General features: G+C 38.5%; 1 protein-coding gene and 9 non-coding genes across 12 annotated transcripts in view; 2 read left to right on the top strand and 8 right to left on the bottom strand.

Annotated features, from left to right (window-relative positions):
• Positions 1–73: 73 nt before the first annotated feature.
• LOC134316002 (5S ribosomal RNA) lies at positions 74–192 on the bottom strand. The gene has a single exon (XR_010013051.1). It is a non-coding gene; the product is annotated as a 5S ribosomal RNA (ribosomal RNA).
• A 296-nt stretch (positions 193–488) lies between these two features.
• On the bottom strand, positions 489–607 carry LOC134315879 (5S ribosomal RNA). The gene has a single exon (XR_010012935.1). It is a non-coding gene; the product is annotated as a 5S ribosomal RNA (ribosomal RNA).
• Positions 608–899: 292 nt separating this feature from the next.
• LOC134315406 (5S ribosomal RNA) lies at positions 900–1,018 on the bottom strand. The gene has a single exon (XR_010012556.1). It is a non-coding gene; the product is annotated as a 5S ribosomal RNA (ribosomal RNA).
• A 296-nt stretch (positions 1,019–1,314) lies between these two features.
• LOC134315328 (5S ribosomal RNA) lies at positions 1,315–1,433 on the bottom strand. The gene has a single exon (XR_010012481.1). It is a non-coding gene; the product is annotated as a 5S ribosomal RNA (ribosomal RNA).
• A 3,960-nt stretch (positions 1,434–5,393) lies between these two features.
• LOC134315403 (5S ribosomal RNA) lies at positions 5,394–5,512 on the bottom strand. The gene has a single exon (XR_010012554.1). It is a non-coding gene; the product is annotated as a 5S ribosomal RNA (ribosomal RNA).
• A 315-nt stretch (positions 5,513–5,827) lies between these two features.
• On the bottom strand, positions 5,828–5,946 carry LOC134315708 (5S ribosomal RNA). The gene has a single exon (XR_010012771.1). It is a non-coding gene; the product is annotated as a 5S ribosomal RNA (ribosomal RNA).
• A 331-nt stretch (positions 5,947–6,277) lies between these two features.
• LOC134315615 (5S ribosomal RNA) lies at positions 6,278–6,396 on the bottom strand. The gene has a single exon (XR_010012681.1). It is a non-coding gene; the product is annotated as a 5S ribosomal RNA (ribosomal RNA).
• Positions 6,397–6,753: 357 nt separating this feature from the next.
• Positions 6,754–6,872, bottom strand: LOC134315707 (5S ribosomal RNA). Its single transcript, XR_010012770.1, has one exon. It is a non-coding gene; the product is annotated as a 5S ribosomal RNA (ribosomal RNA).
• A 4,095-nt stretch (positions 6,873–10,967) lies between these two features.
• Positions 10,968–22,330, top strand: part of tmem63ba (transmembrane protein 63Ba) — a 50,693-nt gene continuing 39,330 nt past the window's right edge. For all 3 annotated transcript variants that reach the window (XM_062995864.1, XM_062995863.1, XM_062995862.1), the window contains exon 1: positions 10,968–11,210. The gene's annotated coding sequence lies outside the window, so the exon portion shown is untranslated. The remainder of the gene's footprint in view (positions 11,211–22,330) is intronic.
• LOC134315705 (5S ribosomal RNA) lies at positions 17,508–17,626 on the top strand. Its single transcript, XR_010012768.1, has one exon. It is a non-coding gene; the product is annotated as a 5S ribosomal RNA (ribosomal RNA).

Genomic DNA, 22,330 nt, shown 5'->3' with positions numbered 1-22,330 from the left:
AGATAGATCCTTTATTATTATTACTAACTGCTAAATGACACTTCATGAATGGGGCTGAAACCAAAAAATAAAAAGCTTACAGCACTCAGTATTCCCAGGCGGTCTCCCATCTAGGTACTGACTGAGCCCAACCCTGCTTGGCTTCTGAGATCAGACGAGATCAGGCGTTCCCAAGGTGGTTTGGCCGTAAGTGAAAGAAGCTGGATTTAAAGGCCTGTTATAGCTAGTCAGCCAGCTATCTGAGTGCTAGCCAGCTATCTGGGCTGGAATTACATTGGAAGGCCTTTCATAGATTAGATAGATAGATAGATAGATAGATAGATAGATAGATAGATAGATAGATAGATAGATAGATAGATAGATAGATAGATAGATAGATAGATAGATAGATAGATAGATAGATAGATAGATAGATAGATAGATCCTTTATTATGCTAGCTAACTGCTAAATGACACTTCATGAATGGGGCTGAAACCCAAAAATAAAAAGCTTACAGCACTCAGTATTCCCAGGCAGTCTCCCATCTAGGTACTGACTGAGCCCAACCCTGCTTGGCTTCTGAGATCGGACGAGATCAGGCGTTCCCAAGGTGGTTTGGCCGTAAGCGAAAGAAGCTGGATTTAAAGGCCTGTTATAGCTAGTCAGCCAGCTATCTGAGTGCTAGCCAGCTATCTGGGCTGGAATTACATTGGAAGGCCTTTCATAGATTAGATAGATAGATAGATAGATAGATAGATAGATAGATAGATAGATAGATAGATAGATAGATAGATAGATAGATAGATAGATAGATAGATAGATAGATAGATAGATAGATAGATAGATAGATAGATCCTTTATTATTATTACTAACTGCTAAATGACACTTCATGAATGGGGCTGAAACCAAAAAATAAAAAGCTTACAGCACTCAGTATTCCCAGGCGGTCTCCCATCTAGGTACTGACTGAGCCCAACCCTGCTTGGCTTCTGAGATCAGACGAGATCAGGCATTCCCAAGGTGGTTTGGCCGTAAGTGAAAGAAGCTGGATTTAAAGGCCTGTTATAGCTAGTCAGCCAGCTATCTGAGTGCTAGCCAGCTATCTGGGCTGGAATTACATTGGAAGGCCTTTCATAGATTAGATAGATAGATAGATAGATAGATAGATAGATAGATAGATAGATAGATAGATAGATAGATAGATAGATAGATAGATAGATAGATAGATAGATAGATAGATAGATAGATAGATAGATAGATAGATAGATCCTTTATTATGCTAGCTAACTGCTAAATGACACTTCATGAATGGGGCTGAAACCCAAAAATAAAAAGCTTACAGCACTCAGTATTCCCAGGCAGTCTCCCATCTAGGTACTGACTGAGCCCAACCCTGCTTGGCTTCTGAGATCGGACGAGATCAGGCGTTCCCAAGGTGGTTTGGCCGTAAACGAAAGAAGCTGGATTTAAAGGCCTGTTATAGCTAGTCAGCCAGCTATCTGAGTGCTAGCCAGCTATCTGGGCTGGAATTACATTGGAAGGCCTTTATAGATAGATAGATAGATAGATAGATAGATAGATAGATAGATAGATAGATAGATAGATAGATAGATAGATAGATAGATAGATAGATAGATAGATAGATAGATAGATAGATAGATAGATAGATAGATAGATAGATAGATAGATAGATAGATCCTTTATTATGCTAGCTAACTAAAATTTTTATCATTCCTAATTTCATACTCCTACTTAGTTCTCCTTTTTGTTGAATCTCATTAAAAACTTCTAGTAAAATCGGAGTTAAAACACTTTTAAAAACCTTATAAAATTCACTTGGTAGGCCGTCCAGCCCTGGACTTTTACCACTATTTAACTGTGATATTGCTTCTTCTATTTCTTCTTCTGTTATGTCTTTGTTACACATCACTTTGTCTTCCTCTGGCACTTTTTTTTGTATATGATTTAATAAAAATTGCTTGTCTGTATTATTTACTCCTTCTTTTTGAAACATGTTTTTATAAAAGTCTGCAACTGTTTCTAATATTTCATTTGTTTCTTTTACTTCTATTGTGTCATTTTTTAAAATACTTTTAATTATGTTTGCTTTTTGTTTTGTCTTTTCTAGGTTAAAAAAGAATTTGTTGCACTTTTCTCCTTCTATCATATATTTTATTCTACTTCTTATCATTGCTCCCCTGTATTTTTGTTCTTCTATATTTTTCAGTTCTTCTTCTAGATTTAGCACTTTGTTTAAGTCCCCTGCTCCTGTAGCTACTTTAGCTAGTTCATATTGTAATTTTTTGTGTATCATATTTTCGTTGGCTCTTTTCATTCTTTGTAATTTTTTGCTGTGTTCTATCGTGTAGTTTTTTATTTGTAACTTTAGATTATCCCACCATAACAATTTTTCTTTGATAAAAAGTTCATCCTGAACACTATTTACTATGATATTTCTATTTTAAGACAAAATAGAAGACTACTTCTATTTTATACAAACTGTTTTTTAAAATATCTGTATTTAAAACCCATACACCTTTTCCTCTTTCTATTTTGTCCATATCTATGTGAATAAATAAAAGCTCATGGTCACTCAGTGTGGTTTTTTTATAAAAAATTCTTTTTACATTATTTTCTATATCTTTGTTACTTAGAAAGAAGTCTATTCTACTTTGTTTCAAACTTCCTTGCACTATTTGTCTTCTGGAGAAGTCAATTGTTCCCTTGTTTCGTCTTCCCCAGACATCTACCAGACAATATTTTTGTATTATTTTATTTAAACTGTCTCTGCCTTTGTCTTCTTTATATATCATTGCACTGTCTATATCAATTCTATTTAAAACTGTGTTAAAATCCCCAATTAAAATCACATTGTTCCATTTTTCCATTAAGGTGTCTAGGTTATTATAAAATGCCTTTTTACTATATTCCTCATTAGGTGCGTGCAAATTACATAAAACAAATTGTTCTTCTTCTAATGTTACTTTTAAAACCAATATCCGACCTTCTTTGTCTTTATACAATTCTTCTATTTTGTTCCCTACTTCTTTTTTGATTAGTGTTGCTACTCCTCTTTTCCTTTTTGTGTCGTTGTTAAAAAATATATCACCATTCCATTTTTGTTTAAAACATTCTACTATTTTTTCATCCCACATTGTTTCCTGTAAACATATTATGTCCGCTTTTTCTGTCTGTGTTTTTAACTTCTCAAATTTTTGTGGACAGCTTAATCCTCTTATGTTAATTGTCACTACACTCAACATAAGAAGAATGAATAGTTTTAATAGGTTTACATTCATTTTTTCTCTTCTGATAGTAACTCTTCCTCCCTCTTTTTTCCCATTTTCTCTTTGATTTCTTGCCTTCTTTTCTTCTGTTTTTCTAGTACCTTTGCTATATTTAGCTGTTTTTTACCACTTTTCACGTTTTTTGTTAAGTAGTGTATTTTCTTTACATCATTTGTAGTGTCTTTTGATTTAATCTGATCATTTCTTACTATTTCCATTTGTTCCTCTTGGTTATACTGCTGTGCCCAGTCCATGCTGTCTTCTCCTTCTGCTGTTTGTGTGTTTTCTTCTCCTTTTGTCTGTTGGTCTTTGTCGTCATCACATTCTTTATGTTGAGCTTGTTGTTGTTCTTGTGCTGTGTTGTCCTCTGTTGTTGTCTTTGGTGTTTCTTCTACCGTTTCTTCAGTTGTGTTTTCTTGTGTTTGCTTCTGTGGGGGGGTCCCCGTACCCTCTGCTGCTTCATCTTCATGTTGCCCCATCTCTTCCTCCGGTTCACAGACACAACGGATTAGAGCCTTGTTGCAGTCAGGGCATCTTGTCGCTTGGCACTCTCTGGCAAAGTGGCCCTGCTCCAGGCACTCCCTGCATGTGAACTGGGGACAGCTTCGCATCACATGACCTGGGCTCATGCAGAGTCTGCAGACCTTGACCTGTTTGTCATGTATGACCCGATAATACTGCGGACCATCCCCAGTTTCAAATCTTGCACTGTAGGGTAGTGATACCACTTCCTTCGGGAACTTCACTCTAATGAATCTTGTTCCATCAGCTACCGTTGTGCCTGGGTAGAAGCGGCGACGAATCGGGAGGATCGGGGTTACCCCCCACTTCATCAGTTTACACAAGATTTCTGCATCATCTGTATATGTTGGCAAGTTTAGAAACGACACCATCATTTCTTTTGCACACAGCTTTCTGATATCATAGTTATGTCCTTTAATTGTTAATCCATCTAATAGAAGCTCACAAGACTGTTCACTGTCCAAAGTTATTTCAAACTCATTGTTTTGTCTTGGTCTTAGTCCTATTAGTTTCCCTGGTCCAAGTATCTTGTCCAGTTCTTTTATTAAATCACCGACTGTTAACTCGTCGTTTGTCACGCTCGGTTCAATTATTAGCGTTGCTTCTTTTCGGTACTCACGTTGGTATTTTGGTTTCAGATTAAATCCATTGTTCTGTGTCTCCTTGCTCTTTTTGTTTACTCCTTGTTTTTCAATTTCATTTTCCTTCCCAGAAATAGCATTATTTTTTGGGGTGTCCATTCTCTTTGTCCGTTGATCCTTTTCCGTGTCAAAACCTTGTAATCCATCCATCTCTAACATAGTCTTTGTAGGGTGATCCTTTATCCATTGTCCTGTTTCGGTAGCTGAGTTCAAGCCGTTTGATCCATCAATTTTTCTTTTTTTTTTTTTTTTTTTTTTTAAAGAAAATACAGGCTCCCCAAGCAGAAAAGCTGCCGGGAAGCTAAAACAAAAGAAAACTGTAAAAGAAACTTATTCCAAAACAAACTTTCTGTCAAAAAAACAAAAGATAACCAAACAAAGAAAAGGTGTGGGAGAGCCTTTCCCTCCCAAACTGCAGGTCAGAGTTCACTTCCTGTTACCACTAGGAGGCGCGATCAGGCGTTCTCAAGGTGGTTTGGCCATAAGCGAAAGAAGCTGGATTTAAAGGCCGGTTATAGCTAGTCAGCCAGCTATCTGAGTGCTAGCCAGCTATCTGGGCTGGAATTACATTGGAAGGCCTTTTTTAGATAGATAGATGGATAGATGGATGGATGGATAGATGGATGGATGGATGGATGGATGGATGGATGGATGGATGGATGGATGGATGGATGGATGGATGGATGGATGGATGGATGGATGGATGGATGGATGGATGGATAGATAGATAGATAGATAGATAGATAGATAGATAGATAGATAGATAGATAGCTGGATAGATAGATAGATAGATAGATAGATAGATAGATAGATAGATAGACGGACAGACAGACAGACAGACAGACAGACATACAGACAGACAGACAGACAGACAGACAGACAGACAGACAGACAGATCCTTTATTATGCTAGCTAAAAGCTAAATGACACTTCATGAATGGGGCTGAAACCAAAAAATAAAAAGCTTACAGCACTCAGTATTCCCAGGCGGTCTCCCATCTAGGTACTGACTGAGCCCAAACCTGCTTGGCTTCTGAGATCAGACGAGATCAGGCGTTCCCAAGGTGGTTTGGCCGTAAGCGAAAGAAGTTGGATTTAAAGGCCGGTTATAGCTAGTCAGCCAGCTATCTGAGTGCTAGCCAGCTATCTGGGCTGGAATTACATTGGAAGGCCTTTTTTAGATAGATAGATAGATAGATAGATAGATAGATAGATAGATAGATAGATAGATAGATAGATAGATAGATAGATAGATAGATAGATAGATAGATAGATAGATAGATAGATAGATAGATAGATAGATAGATAGATAGATAGATAGATAGATAGATCCTTTATTATGCTAGCTAAAAGCTAAATGACACTTCATGAATGGGGCTGAAACCCAAAAATAAAAAGCTTACAGCACTCAGTATTCCCAGGCGGTCTCCCATCTAGGTACTGACTGAGCCCAACCCTGCTTGGCTTCTGAGATCGGACGAGATCAGGCGTTCCCAAGGTGGTTTGGCCGTAAGCGAAAGAAGCTGGATTTAAAGGCCGGTTATAGCTAGTCAGCCAGCTATCTGAGTGCTAGCCAGCTATCTGGGCTGGAATTACATTGGAAGGCCTTTTATAGATAGATAGATAGATAGATAGATAGATAGATAGATAGATAGATAGATAGATAGATAGATAGATAGATAGATAGATGGATGGATGGATGGATGGATGGATGGATGGATGGACGGATGGACGGATGGACGGATGGACGGATGGACGGATAGACGGATAGACGGATAGATACTTTATGATGCTAGCTAACAGCTAAATGACACTTCATGAATGGGGCTGAAACCAAAAAATAAAAAGCTTACAGCACTCAGTGTTCCCAGGCGGTCTCCCATCTAGGTACTGACTAAGCCCAACCCTGCTTGGCTTCTGAGATCGGACGAGATCAGGCGTTCCCAAGGTGGTTTGGCCGTAAGCGAAAGAAGCTGGATTTAAAGGCCGGTTACAGCTAGTCAGCCAGCTATCTGAGTGCTAGCCAGCTATCTGGGCTGGAATTACATTGGAAGGCCTTTTTTAGATAGATTAGATAGATAGATAGATAGATAGATAGATAGATAGATAGATAGATAGATAGATAGATAGATACTGTAGATAGACAGATAGACAGAAGGACAGATAGATAGATAGACAGAAGGACAGATAGATAGATAGATAGATAGATAGATAGATAGATAGATAGATAGATAGATAGATAGATAGATAGATAGATCCTTTATTATGCTAGCTAAAAGCTAAATGACACTTCATGAATGGGGCTGAAACCCAAAAATAAAAAGCTTACAGCACTCAGTATTCCCAGGCGGTCTCCCATCTAGGTACTGACTGAGCCCAACCCTGCTTGGCTTCTGAGATCGGACGAGATCAGGCGTTCCCAAGGTGGTTTGGCCGTAAGCGAAAGAAGCTGGATTTAAAGGCCGGTTACAGCTAGTCAGCCAGCTATCTGAGTGCTAGCCAGCTATCTGGGCTGGAATTACATTGGAAGGCCTTTTATAGATGGATGGATAGATAAATGGATGGATGGATAGATGGATAGATCCTTTATTATGCTGGCTAACAGCTAAATGACACCGGGAAAAGGTCTGGCTCAAAGTTTAAATGCCACTGGACTAACTAAACTCTTGCAAAAGCGCTTTCCACCTGTTCTTTACTTACCATAGGTAACTTTTTCCCCGATTCATCACAGTAGCCACAATGATATCCAGATTTAACTCCCTTTACCTCCACAACAAAGTGCATTTTCCAAAAACAATGTGATCAGACTGTAGTTTATTATAAGCTTAATGTGTTGACTTTATTACAGCACAGATCCATGTAAGCAGATAGAGAGACGCTTCACACGGTAGCGCAGTTTATACAGATTTACCTCACACACTACCGCACCTCTGCTTTCCTATAAAGGACATTTTAAAAAGAAAGATCTTTCAGTTTCTGTGGAAAGAAATCACACTGTCGTGGTGTATAATGTAGCGCATATCCGCTACGAGCAACGTCTGTTTACTTCCACTGAGCTACATACACCGTGAACTTGTGACCAGGACTAAGGCGCAGTTATCGCGAGATCGCTGATCCAAAGCAGTTCTGAAACCGACAGGTATCGCGAGATATGGATCTACCACTGATTTTCTCAAATGGTGAGAAGCTACGCCTTACAACGTTTTTAATTTACCTCAGACGGTGTAAAATAAGCTGTTAATAAAAAAAGCAACGTTAATAATTTCCCTTTCTTTCTTTTTCTTATCTTTAAAGTAAAAATAAAACGTGATTCGTGTAAAATCAGCATTTTAAAAGAATTTTGATTTAACACTTTCTGTTAAACATAAACGTGAGTTCATTATATATGACTATAAATTTACCCCCTAAACAACCACTCAAAAATATTTTACCTTCTTTTCTACCCAATATATTTAGGTGCTAAAATGAGATTTGTCAGAGGTCAGAGTGGTCAGAGGTTTAGAAACATTTTTTTACAAGACATCCAAGGTAAATAAAATGTTCATTATTCTTATCATCATACGAAAAATAAGAATAATAATTAAGAAGATAAAACGTATGTCATTAAATTTCCAATAACTATGTTCTTCTTTTCAAATATTGTTGGTATTGTTAACATTAATGTTTGGTGTGCTTTTTAGGTCGAGTGCTTAGTCTGCTCTCAGAATATATAGAGATCAAAGGATCCCCTGGACCGCAGAATTCAAATATTCAACGCAGAATACAATTTACCCTCATCTTTACTTTCTGGCTCTGCAATTTTATGCTCTGCATTTTTATTAGTCCCCTGTGAGCGGATATTTTCTAAAACTGGGGACATTGTCAATAAAAAATAAATCAACTTAGCCCCAAAACACTTGTTTTGTTTCCACAAAAAATATGGTTTAGTTGCACAACCACCCCTCCTCAATTCAAATAAAAAGTCCAGTACTGATATCACAAGCACTTTCTATTGCATTAACATCAATACATCTATTGTTTCATAAATTACAATTGGCCATATGAACCTATTATAGATGCATAAGTGGTGTCTGGTTTCATTTTTATAATTTTTGACAGACTTTACAAAAAATATTCAAAACAAAAGACATTTTTATTATGTTGACTTTATTAGATGGTTGCAACAGCAACCAGAACACATTGCAGTTACTTGATTTGGCCAGGAGATGTCGCCACTCAGTAGCATGTTAAAAAGCTTCGCGTAATAAACCCCTTTTTTGATCCAGTTTGCAGGAAAGCTTCATTGCTTCAAAACGCTGTGTTTTGCATCACTAATAATACCACATTTAACATTATGTAATATAAAAAATCTTGGCATTTAAGTTCTTTAAAATGTTGATGTGTGTGCATTGAGTTTTACTTTTTACTTTGTCATTTCACTATTTGATAGTGTTCATCAGATACAATACAAATAAGGAACCGTTCTCAACAGGGGCTTGTCTATGGGTGAGCTGAGAGTTAAGAAATGACCACTCAGAGGAATTATCTGCCCATCCAGTAAAAACTCTATTATAGGTATTTTCGACGTTGACCACAAAATGCACTGCATTGCAATTGGGAATTGAATTGAATGTGTGTGTGTGTGTGTGTGTGTGTGTGTGTGTGTGTGTGTGTGTTGTGTGTGTGGTGTGTGTGTGTGTTCCTCACACATGCAGTAACAACTTGGTTAAGTGATCTGCTAAACCTTTTGTAGTTTGCTGCTCCCAGCAATCCAAGCAAAACTGTTCATACCTTTAATTCTTGTTTTATTTTTATTTTCGTTGGTTCTTAAGTTAGTAGTCTTGTATAGTTTCACAGATGAGGTTTTACAAGATGTGTGTTTCTTTTAATTTACCAGCTTACTTGGTGGCTACTGCTTTAGTGATTAACCAGCTGGAAAAAACTGTGAAAAGTATTAGTAGCAGGCTGGTACCATGGATAGAATATTATCATGAAATGCTTGCTTTTGCTTTTTTTGTTGAAAATTTCCAGTTCCGAATGAAAGGACATATTCAGGATACCCTGTTTAAAAAAGAGCAATTGAACGAATTGGTTTCCTTAAATATGTCTCTAGTATTCCTCATGTTGATGCAATGTCAGCATGGCAGGAATACCAGAGTTGCTCAAAGATAGGTGAAAGTATTGTCCAGCTACTGGGTTAAACTCATAAAAAGGAAAAGGTACTATGTTAAAAGCATAGACAAAGTTTTTAGAAAAAATGAGTTAGCCATCAGGGTAATGTGGATGAGGCAGACCTTTTAATTAGGCTAAACTCCCAAAACTCGTGATAATTGCAAAATGCATTCATAAAACTCTAAATACACATCAAATGCCATCCAAAATTAAATAAATGAAACTCTTGCCAAAATGTTTTTAAAACGAGCAAGCTTACTCTACTACACTTTGCATTAAAAGTATCAGCATCTTTTCATTTCTCTCTTGAAGCCACTTTGCAGACATTGAGCAAAACAGTATGAGCTTGCACAATGAAATTTCTGTGGTGAAAGCAATGTTGTTCATGCTTAATAAACTGCCCACTGATGCAGTCCATTCTGCAGTATATAAATGCATTCAGGAGTACAAAGAGACCTTCCACATGTTGCATAGGATGTATTTCAAAATACTCATGGTGCATACTCATCAGCTGCATGGGACAGCTCCTTTTCCACATTATTTCACATCCTCATCCCCTCCACAGATTAATGCTGCATTCATTTTGGCACACAAGAAAACCATCACAAAACATCTCAACATTAATCCGTTACATACATGTACACAGACACACACAAACACAAAGAATAAAAAAGAATAATACGTTTTCTTGCATCTGCTATCATATTGTGCCTAGACATTGTTCTATCCTAGGAAGAACTATCCAGGTTTATCATACAGGTACTGCTGCCAGACCCTGGGTATTTTGTATTCCTACTGAAGATCAAAACCAAGGTTTGGGAAAAGGTGAAACTGTGTAAACTGTTGTTATACTATTACGACGTTCCAAACAAAGATAATAATGATAATTATAAAGAGAGTACATCCGTAAGCCTTTAAAAATGAAGTGATAACACTAACTTTGTCCTAACTTTTGGTAGGGGCATGTTGGTGTCTGTAAGACCCCGCGGTTCCTTATTCAAACGCTAGATGGAAACACACACGCAGCTTAGGACCATAATTCACTCTATAAATAAGTAAACATTGACGTTTACTGCTGCTAAATAAAAAAGGAGTAAAATAAAAGATGATTTAAAAACACTATAAAGTGTTTCGCTTTTTAAAGGTGCTGCAGGTTTCTATGACTTAGGTATCTATATAGCTGCGGCTCTGACGCAGTGCTGCATCTTTTCTCATATTGTGGGTGCTTGTCTGGGAGGATTTCACCAGCAGGTGGCGCTGTTAGCTGTGCGATTGCTGTGTTGGACGCCTCTGCTTTCTCATACTGGCTCTATTACTTACCCGTCACCCACTAAGGCGTTTAGCTAGCTAGCAGCTCCGCGTAACTTTCATCATTGTGGGTTTATTTTTAATTGTTTTCTTCATACTCAGGTCAGATTCGGGTCAGGTCAGAAACAAATGGATGGTATTACGCATTATTTTCTTTTGTACCGCTCTTGAACGCCTTTGTTTCTCCTGACTTTACACCGGGACGACTTGTACCAACTCAACCCAGAGATCATTGAAATTCTCTATTCATTCGCCGGAGCCTTAGCTTTAGCTGACTAGCCGAGAGTTAACGCCGACCGGGTATCGAGCACTCCAGTCAGGTAAGTTAGCAAGCTCGTTATTATTGTCTATTTGACTGTCAGCTTGTGGTTATTATGTATTAGCCAGGATAAATAGAGGAGAAAAACATTCGCGGATGTTGGTTTATGTATGCTAGCTGCTTTGTTGTGACAGTTGAGTTCGCTCTGAATTCTTATTGTTAGCCGGCTAGCTTGGCAGGTTAGAAACTAGTTATCTGTCAGAAATTCGGGTGGGGTCTGGGCACGTGTTTTGTAGAGAAATTTTTCCGTACATTAGTTATTAATAAAATCGAACAATGTCAATAGAACAGCCAGTACACTGTTAAAGAGACAGACGGGTTTACTGTTGCAATGCTAAAGTCTAGGTTGAACAATTATACCGCTTATGAAAGGCGTCCGTGCATCATTAGTCGTGTAATAACCTGACTTACGTTCAGTAGCTCCAGCACTGTGTTGTTTACGAGTCTGCCCTGGTGATTCTGTATCAAATTGCTTTGTGAATCACCTGGCCTCAAAATAGAGACAACATAACGTGATCAGTAATATGATCCTGTCTTCTTTCTGCGATTGCTGCAGCCTCAAGCCAGTGAAGCCACAAGCACTTCCCATAAGCATCATGATTTCTCTAATGAGCGCTGGTTTCCAGTGAATGACCACGTTCTGCACACACATACATGTAGTCAAGTCAAGTCAAGTCAACTTTATTTATATAGCGCTTTTTACAATATACATTGTCTCAAAGCAACTTTACAAAATCCAGGACCAACAGATACAAAAACCCCTGTTGAGCAAGCCGAGGGCGACTGTGGCAAGGAAAAACTCCCTGAAAATTACAGGAAGAAACCTTGAGAGGAACCAGACTCAACAGGGCCCGTCCTTCTTGGGTGGTCTGGAGGATACTTTAAATAAATACACGATTTACACAAATCATACAAACACAGAATTGAATGATCTAAAAGGCATACAGTGGTAATAAATAGATAAATAAACAATTAAATAATAATAGAGTTGTTATCCGCTCTAGTCTTCAATAAAGTCTGTAGTGATTTCTTGTCGTTGCAATTACTCCAGACCCGTCACATCTGACAGGAGCAGCATCGTTGTCCCGGCAGTCTCGACTTCAATCCTTAACCTCGGCGGGTAAACAGGTTTCCATCAGAATGCCCTCGGGGTAAAACAACAGAGAATGTAGTTAATAATGTACAATGCTAGTTGACAAACAGTTTTACAGAGAGTTTTAGACTCCGGCAGCCCTAATTATTACAGCATAACTAAAAGGGAGAGCGAGCAGGTAACAAGGTCATGAAGGCTTTCACAGGACATCAGCGCCCACCTCTCCTACCCAAACCAGAGTGATTGGACAAGAGAGGCAGAACGACAGCGACCCAACATCCCTGATCACCACAAGTTTCTATGACCAAGAACCCCCAAGCTCTGCGCCTTTGTCTATATTAATCAAAAGCCTGAGAAAATAAATATGTTTTCAGTCTAGACTTAAACATTGAGACTGTGTCCGAATACCGAACAGAGGCAGGAAGATTATTCCAAAGTTGTGGAGCTTTGTAAGAAAATGCTCTTCCACCAGCTTTGGTCTTTTTAATTTTAGGAACTATAAGTAACCCTGCATCTTGTGAACGAAGTGGACGTGCTGGGTTGTAGTAATTAATAAGCTCACTCAGATACTGTGGAGCCAGACCATGTAGCGCTTTATAGGTTAGTAAAAGTATTTTGTAATCAATGCGAAATTTAACTGGCAGCCAGTGTAGAGATGATAGAACAGGAGTGATATGATCAAATTTTTTAGTTCTAGTTAGCACTCGAGCTGCTGCATTTTGAACTAACTGGAGTTTGTTTAAGGATCTACCAGAGCATGTAGGAATAAGCTGTTCGAGATGATCCAAGGTCTTTTTAGCCTTACTACTTTACCAAATGTTTACCTTAACTTGGAAAAATAATGCAATAAAGCCAACAACGACCCCCCCCCCTTGATGCTTTAGGCTGGTGGTGAGTTTTTTTCCGCTTTGGTGAGGAGTCATATTCCTAACACAACAATATGAAGCGTTTTAAAATGCATTGCATATTATAATGCAAAAATTATTTCCATCTAATAAAATCATATCACATCTTTAAATACATTTTCTACCACATTCATAGTGGGCACCAAAGTGGCTCATAATGGTTGGCGTACACAGCAAAAAGTCCAGTGTTGAATTAACTCCCATGGAGTTAATTTTAACACTTCTTCAGGGTTTATATAGCTCTTAAGAGTTAAATCAACACTTTCAAAATAGTTAAATGTTTAACACCTTGTCAGAGTTCCTGTTTTAACTCATAAAACAAAGTTAAAGTAATTAAGGGAGTACAAACTTTGGCTGAACTTGGACAGTGGTAGCCTAGTGGGTAGAGCTTTGGGCTATAAACCGGAAGATTGGTGGTTCAGATCCAGGCTCTGCTATGCAACCACTGTTGGGTTCTATCTTAAAAAAAATAAAAATAAAAAAAAAAGCCACTGCTCTGAGTTATATTTTACCATTTCAGTAGTGTTCATTTAACTCCCTAAATTATTCTTCTAATAATAAGCAGAATTAATTCCAATACACCAAATAATTTTCAAAAATAACATTTAATTTTCCTGGTGGTGGCGGCGGTTGAAGATGCAAAAGATGCAAGAAAGCAACAACAGGCCATTTGTTAGTCATAGGCTGAAGACAAAGTCACAATCAAATAATGGAAAATTCATCAAATTTAATACTTTTACAGAGAGGTGTTGAGTTTTGAAACGTCTATCTATTGGTCATATTTTCCCTTAAATCAGATAAACTTTGAAACAGAGAATAAACAAACTAAATCTTAAACTCTACAATAATGAATGCATAAATTAATGCAAAAAAAGACTGCAATTATTAGATTAGATTCAACTTTATTGTCTTTGTGCAGAGTACAAGTACAGAGCCAACGAAACACAGTAGCATCTAACCAGAAGATAGAGATTATTTACATATAATACAGTTAAAGTGCAGTAGTGACCAGATAAGTAACAATGAAGAGACATATATTAAGAACAGTAAACAGACAATGATTGTCCAGTCTATAAACTATGAAAGGTGAAAATTATAGCAAATGCATTAAAACACGCAAAACACACATGTCGACTCAAGATCACTTCCTGGTGAACTTTCTGCAACACGTGACGCAGCTCTGGTGTTGAAGTGAGCCTCTTGGCCTCTTTTATGATATTCGGCTTGAAGAACGCATTCCGTCTCGTCATCAAAACAGGAGAATCTTGTTCAGCCTTTAATGAAGAATTAAGTTTAAACTACTAGTTGTTCTACTACATTAAATGCTTAATTTCAACCCAGTATAAACATCATTCCAAACTTACCAATCCTTTTGTATTCAGAAATCTTGGGAAGGTGGAAAGGATATCAGCACATCTGCCTGGATCATTAAGTTTCTGGCGGTGCTGAAAAATCTCCCTCATCATCTTCTCAGATTTTCATTTAATCTTAAAAGAGATTAAATATGTAATTTAAATTTATGCAATTGTCATGCAGTTATTTGGCACAAATAAAAAGAATATGGAACACACATACCCATGATTATCAATCATATGAGCCACCAATATGTTAACCATTTGCCCAGATTAATCATTGAAAAAAGAACACAAAACAACCACAGTACACAGTTCCCCATCAGGCAGGGAGAAAACAAGTCATTTAGCTTGCTAACCTAGCTGACTAGACGGCTAAACACGCAAACAAAAAATCACACAGGACCAAAAGCAGCTGATGTAACTTAAGTGGCAGCAATCAGCTGCAGTCAGTTTGTGCAGCGTACTTACAACAGAAACTTTCTCACTCTCACACACACATCCTTCAGTACAGCTATGTTTTAGACTGACAATATCATCATCAATGTATACATTAAGACTGAATTAATTACACTTACCGCGTAAACTTGAGAGGAGGAAAATAGCACCGTCGTCTCCTTGTCTCCAACCGAGTAAAATGCATGGGCAGAGTTTAATTAAATCTAAATGCATGGGCGGAGTTTAAGTTAATCTAAGTTAGGTTAACACCGATCCAATCAACTCTGCCAAATAACTCCAACACTGAACACAATTTAAATCCGAATGTGTTAAAATGACACTTTGAGAGTGAAAATCAACTCTGAAATGTTTAACTCAGAAATTTCAACACTCAAGTTTTTGCTGTGTATCTGATCTGTCACACTTTTACAATGAATGCTCTTCCTGACGCAACCATTCTTATTTATATCCGGGATTGGGACCGGCACTAAAAGCAAACTGATAAGTGCACCTTCCAATGGCTAGGTTGTTCGGCATCACACATTCATACACAACCAGTCATGTCTGTGTAGATGCACATCAGGCCAATATCAGCTTGGTGATTCAAACTCTGGATCTCATTGGTAGTGGGCTAGCCAGTTTTACCCAAATGTAAATTGTCACAGTTATATTTTCTCTTAAATTTACCTCTCTGGTTTGTACTGTTCTCATCCAGGTTTAGGTCAATGTAAATCAGCTAGATACAGTGGGGTCAAAAAGTATTTAGTCAGCCACTGATTGTGCAGGTTCTCCTACTTAGAAAGATGAGAGAGGTCTGTAATTGAAGGTACACTTCAACTATGAGAGACAAAATGAGAAAAGAAAATCCAGGAAATCACATTGTAGGATTTTTAAAGAATTTATTTGTAAATTATGGTGGAAAATAAGTATTTCGTCAATAACAAACAAGCAATATTTCTGGCTCTCACAGACCTGTAACTTCTTCTTTAAGAAGCTCTTCTGTCCTCCACTCGTTACCAGTATTAATGGCACCTGTTTGACCTCGTTATCTGTATAAAAGACACCTGTCCACAGCCTCAAACAGTCAGACTACAAACTCAACCATGGCCAAGACCAAAGAGCTGTCGAAGGACACCAGGAAGAAAATTGTAGACCTGCACCAGGCTGGGAAGAGTGAATCTACAATAGGCAAGCAGGTTGGTGTGAATAAATCAACTGTGGGAGCAATTGTAAGAAAATGGAAGACATACAAGACCATTGATAATCTCCCTTGGGGTCAAGATCTCATCCCGTAGGGTCAAAATGATCATGAGAACGGTGAGCAAAAATCCCAGAACTACACGGAGGGACCTGATGAATGAACTGCAGAGAGCTGGGACCAAAGTAACAAAGGCTACCATCAGTAACACACTACGCCGAGAGGGACTCAAATCCTGCAGTGCCAGGCGTGTCCCCCTGCTTAAGCCAGTACATGTCCAGGCCCGTCTGAAGTTTGCCAGAGAGCTTATGGATGATCCAGAAGAGGATTGGGAGAATATCATGTGGTCAGATGAAACCAAAATGGAACTTTTTGGTAAAAACTCAACTCGTCGTGTTTGGAGGAAGAAGAAGAACCCAAGAACACCATACCTACTGTGAAGCATGGGGGTGGAAACATCATGCTTTGGGGCTGTTTTTCTGCAAAGGGGACAGGAAGACTGATCCGTGTTAAGGGAAGAATGAACGGGGCCATGTATCGTGAGATTTTAAGCCAAAACCTCCTTCCATCAGTGAGAGCATTGAAGATGGAACGTGGCTGGGTCTTCCAGCATGACAATGATCCCAAACACACCGCTCGGGCAACGAAGGAGTGGCTGCGTAAAAAGCATTTTTAAGGTCCTGGAGTGGCCTAGCCAGTCTCCAGACCTCAACCCCATAAAAAATTTGTGGAGTCCGTGTTGCCCAGCGACAGCCCCAAAACATCACTGCTCTAGAGGAGATCTGCATGGAGGAATGGGCCAAAATACCAGCTACAGTGTGTGCAAACCTGGTGAAGACTTACAGGAAACGTTTCACCTCTGTCATTGCCAACAAAAGTTATGTTACAAAGTATTGAGCTGAACTTTTGTTATTGACCAAATACTTATTTTCCACCATAATTTACAAATAAATTCTTTAAAAATCCTACAATGTGATTTCCTGGATTTTTTTTTCTCATTTTGTCTCTCATAGTTGAAGTGTACCTATGATGAAAATTACAGACCTCTCTCATCTTTCTAAGTAGGAGAACTTGCACAATCAGTGGCTGACTAAATACTTTTTGGCCCCACTCTATCTATCTATCTATCTATCTATCTATCTATCTATCTATCTATCTATCTATCTATCTATCTAGCTAGCTAGCTAGCTAGCTAGCTAGCTAGCTAGCTATCTATGAAAGGCCTTCCAATGTAATTCCAGCCCAGATAGTTGGCTAGCACTCAGATAGCTGGCTGACTAGCTATAACCGGCCTTTAAATCCAGCTTCTTTCGCTTACGGCCAAACCACCTTGGGAACGCCTGATCTCGTCCGATCTCAGAAGCCAAGCAGGGTTGGGCTCAGTCAGTACCTAGATGGGAGACCGCCTGGGAATACTGAGTGCTGTAAGCTTTTCATTTTTTGGTTTCAGCCCCATTCATGAAGTGTCATTTAGCTGTTAGCTAGCATAATAAAGGATCTATCTATCTATCTATCTATCTATCTATCTATCTATCTATCTATCTATCTATCTATCTTTCTATCTATCTATCTATCTATCTACAGTGGGGTCAAAAAGTATTTAGTCAGCCACTGATTGTGCAAGTTCTCCTACTTAGAAAGATGAGAGAGGTCTGTAATTTTCATCATGGGTACACTTCAACTATGAGAGACAAAATGAGAAAAAAAATCCAGGAAATCACATTGTAGGATTTTTAAAGAATTTATTTGTAAATTATGGTGGAAAATAAGTATTATAAAACGGATAGTTCCGGTCCTAAAATCTGATTGGCTGAGCCGCGTTCGAAGCCATTGTAAAATCCCCGATAAACTCACACCTAGGACCACCTCACATCATCCCATATTAATACGCCACTGAATAGAGAAAGTTAATGTTATTTTCGCCCTCACGTTGCCTAGCAACACTGTTAATCGGATTACCTTGTGTCGCGGAAGAATGCTTTATTGTAAGTTTATACACAATAAATACATTTATGATTAAACATTGTTGTATTTATTATATTTTATGTTGACCGCCGTTTTATAAAAGCAATAAGCCACTCAAGACCGTGTGTTACTGCTATGATTTTAGCACGGGGAAAGAAGTTTTAGGCACTCCGCTTCGCGTCGTGCCAAAAACGTCATCCCCGTGCTAAAATCACAGTAACGTACGGCCTCTCGTGGCTTATTGCTTTATTTGGTCACCCACAAACAAGCAAGATTTTTGGCTCTCACAGACCTGTAAATTCTTCTTTATAAAGCTCTTCTGTCCTCCATTCGTTACCTGTATTAATGGCACCTGTTTGACCTCGTTATCTGTATAAAATACACCTGTCCACAGCCTTAAACAGTCAGACTCCAAACTCAACCATGGCCAAGACCAAAGAGCTGTCGAAGGACACCAGGAAGAAAATTGTAGACCTGCACCAGGCTGGAAAGAGTGAATCTACAATAGGCAAGCAGGTTGGTGTGAATAAATCAACTGTGGGAGCAATTGTAAGAAAATGGAAGACATACAAGACCATTGATAATCTCCCTCGATCTGGGGCCCCACGCAAGATCTCATCCCGTGGGGTCAAAATGATCATGAAAACTGTGAGCAAAAATCCCAGAACTACACGGAGGGACCTGATGAATGACCTGCAGAGAGCTGGGACCAAAGTAACAAAGGGACCATCAGTAACACAGGAAACGTTTGACCTCTGTCATTGCCAACAAAGGTTATGTTACAAAGTATTGAGTTGAACTTTTGTTATTGACCAAATACTTATTTTCCACCATAATTTACAAATAAATTCTTTAAAAATCCTACAATGTGATTTCCTGGATTTTCAGGGAAAAAAAATTCATTTTGTCTCTCATAGTTAGTGTACCTATGATGAAAATTACAGACCTCTCTCATCTTTCTAAGTAGGAGAATCTGCACAATCAGTGGCTGACTAAATACTTTTTGACCCCACTGTATCAGCTCAGAGTTTTATATCCTTATCTGAGCATCCAAATAAGAATGGGGAGCTCCGGTTTCCTCCCACAGTCTGACACTCTGACTAATGAGCTGAACAGATACTGACTAACTAACTGAATTTACTAATAAAGAGTACCAACCTCCCCACAGTGACAGGAGCTGATAATCTGTATCAGAAACAATAACATTATGATATACCAGTTTATCTGTGTATTTGATAAGTGTGACGAAGTTTTAATGCTCATTTACTACTGCTAATGTGTTGTATTAGTATCATTGCATGAGGTGCTACTAAGAGGGCGGCACGGTGGCTTAGTGGGTAGCACTGTCGTCTCACAGCAAGAAGGTCCTGGGTTTAATAACCAGGTGCGGCAGTCCGGGTCCTTTCTGTGTGCAGTTTGCATGTTTTCCCCGTGTCCGCGTGGGTTTCCTCCGGGTGCTCCGGTTTCCTCCCACAGTCCAAAAACATGCCACCAGGCTAATTGGAAACACTGAATTGTCCTATAGATACCTAGCCACTAGATGCACAAACCAGTGCATTGTAGTGCCGGTCCCAAGCCCGGATAAATAGGGAGGGTTGTGTCAGGAAGGGCATCCGGCGTAAAACTGTGCCAAATCCCACCGGCGACCCATAACGGGAAGAAGCCGTAAATGCCGACCCCGTAACTGAAAAACAGGACAAAGGCTGAGGAACAAGAAGAAGAAGATTGAGGTGCTACTGAGAGGTGATTGGGCCTCACTTTACTGTGAGCATCCTACAGAGCATCCCTGGTTCCATTGTTCTAAGAAGATTTTATTTATCAATATTTAGTGTCAAAGAAACTAGATTGGTATAGGTATTTAAACATTTATTGCGTATATACTCTGTGTAGACATGATATTAACATCATCCCTGTTCAGTCATTAATCACATACAAATAGATTTTTTGACTGTCAATTCTAGACAAACATAGTCCAGTGTCACTTTAAGATGAACATCAAACAGCCCTCTATCAAAATCAAAAGTTTTTAATTAGACACAAAAAGGCCATATTTATCCATATGCATCCCTGACCAGCTCCAAGTATGACTTTACTAATCATATCTCTGACATGCATTTGTCCCGGGTTTATACCCGTTTCTAGCACTGACTGCTTGAATTACTTCAGTCGTTTCAGTCGAGGACAGATCAGTCGTTTATGTCTTCTTAACAGTCAGGGATAACTATTTAAAGGATAAACGTTTTTGTTTGTGTTTAGATTGTTGTGTTATGCAAGTCTTATGTCCTTTTGCTTACCACCTTACCCTTCAAATAACATGGCATTTTTGCATTAATGTGTGCAGAGATGTTTTGTTACATTAAAGTAAAAAAAAAAAAAAACGGATGTTACAGATTTCTCTGCACACATGAATGCAAAATGTGGCTCTTCATTTGAAGGGTAACATGTTAGGTGGAACTAAACTAAAATTATTATTATAGACAGCTTGTAAAAATAGAACTATAAGCAATAATTCAGCTCGTTTAGAAAAAGGGCTTCGCAAATTACCACAAGCAGACATTAAGCACATGTCCAGGGATTTTTGGCTCCATTAACATTTTTAATTATTAAACTATTAAACCAGTTGTAGTGAAAAGGGAAAAGCCGAAAGAAGAAGAAGATTGACAGATATGTTGTAGGCTTTGTTTTTATTTAAGTAATGTTTAATATTTTTCTCCTTGCTCTCTGTCATTGCTGAGTGAACTATAGTCTAACCAGTGACTACATCTTTACAGTAGAACCTGCAGAATTAATATTCAGAATTTTTTTATGTCATTCACATACACATCAAAACCACTTTTGCGCTGACTGTGCCATTGTTTCCTATAGAGTGAGGCGGTGCCACCTATTTTGCCACTGCTCTACTCCATGACACAGCCAGCAGTAAGAGGTTTTGCCACAAATCATGTGAAAAACTTAAATGTCCCAGTAAGTGGCAATATGTGACTAGTTTCGCTGTGAGCAAAGCAAAAAATTTCTATCATATTAAAGCAACCTTGAAAGTCTGACATATAAAAAGTATTCACCATGATCCAGAGCACTTCTAATTCGGACATACTTAGATAATGATTTTATTTCTTAAAAGTTATGTAACACCACTTGACCCTGTATAAAAAGTGCCATATTTACATAGTTAACTATTTAACCATTTTTAATGACAATTTTTTTTAATTATACTAGTTATACCTAGGCTTAATTACTGCTTGAATCTAAACATGACCTCAGTGACACCCTACTAGAAGTACTGTAGAATAAAATATAATAAAAAGTACCAAGCAGCAAACTATGCCATTATTAAAAGAATTTTTAATAAGAGATGAGAGTTTTTGGAAAAAGGTAACAGTCATTTCTTTGGGTCTGATACTGCAGCAAACCACAGTGAAAGCCCGGATTTCCAGAGTGCCTAGTGTGGCTCTCTGTATGCAGTAAGATTCTCTGTGGGACTCTGAGCTGCTGACAGGTGACTTAACGGTTGTTGAAGGGTGTGTCTCGGCTCTCCTTGCCAGTGTGGGGGTGGTGTAAGTGGCATGAGAATTATTGTATTATAATATTGGTTACTTTACATAGATTAAATACAATAAAAAGGCATGATTGTTCAAGTGTGGGATGATAGGGTGTTGTACAGTCAAACATTCTAGCTCAGCACGGCCGTTATTCTAGCCCAGGATGCTTTTTACCAGATAGCGCTGGAAAAGGTGGCATGGTGGCTCGATTTCCAGGTGGAGTGGCCTGGGTTCTCTCTGTGTGGAGTTTGCATGTTCTCTCTGTCTCTGTGTGGGTTTCCTCCGGGAGCTCCGGTTTCCTCCCACAGTCCAAAGACATGCAAGTTAGGTGAATTGGAGATACAAAATTGTCTGCGACTGTGTTTGACTTAAAAACTTAAACTGATGAATCTTGAGTAACCAGTAATGCGTGTCAGGCCATACATGTAACATTAACATGACGTTAAAATCCTAATAAAGTAAAAATAAATATAGAACCAGAACATATACAGAGGAATACACTATACTCAAGTATTTCTCCACTGTTCGTGTGCTGTCTGGACTACACTATAATATACTGTTGTGTTGTGGTTTTTGACTGGGTCACTCCAAAACCTTTAATTTTGATATTTTTTAGTGGACCAGATCTTTT

Source organism: Trichomycterus rosablanca, chromosome 5 (genome assembly GCF_030014385.1).
Source record: "Trichomycterus rosablanca isolate fTriRos1 chromosome 5, fTriRos1.hap1, whole genome shotgun sequence".
NCBI lineage: Eukaryota > Metazoa > Chordata > Actinopteri > Siluriformes > Trichomycteridae > Trichomycterus > Trichomycterus rosablanca.
This window is presented reverse-complemented; position numbering and strand designations above follow the sequence as displayed.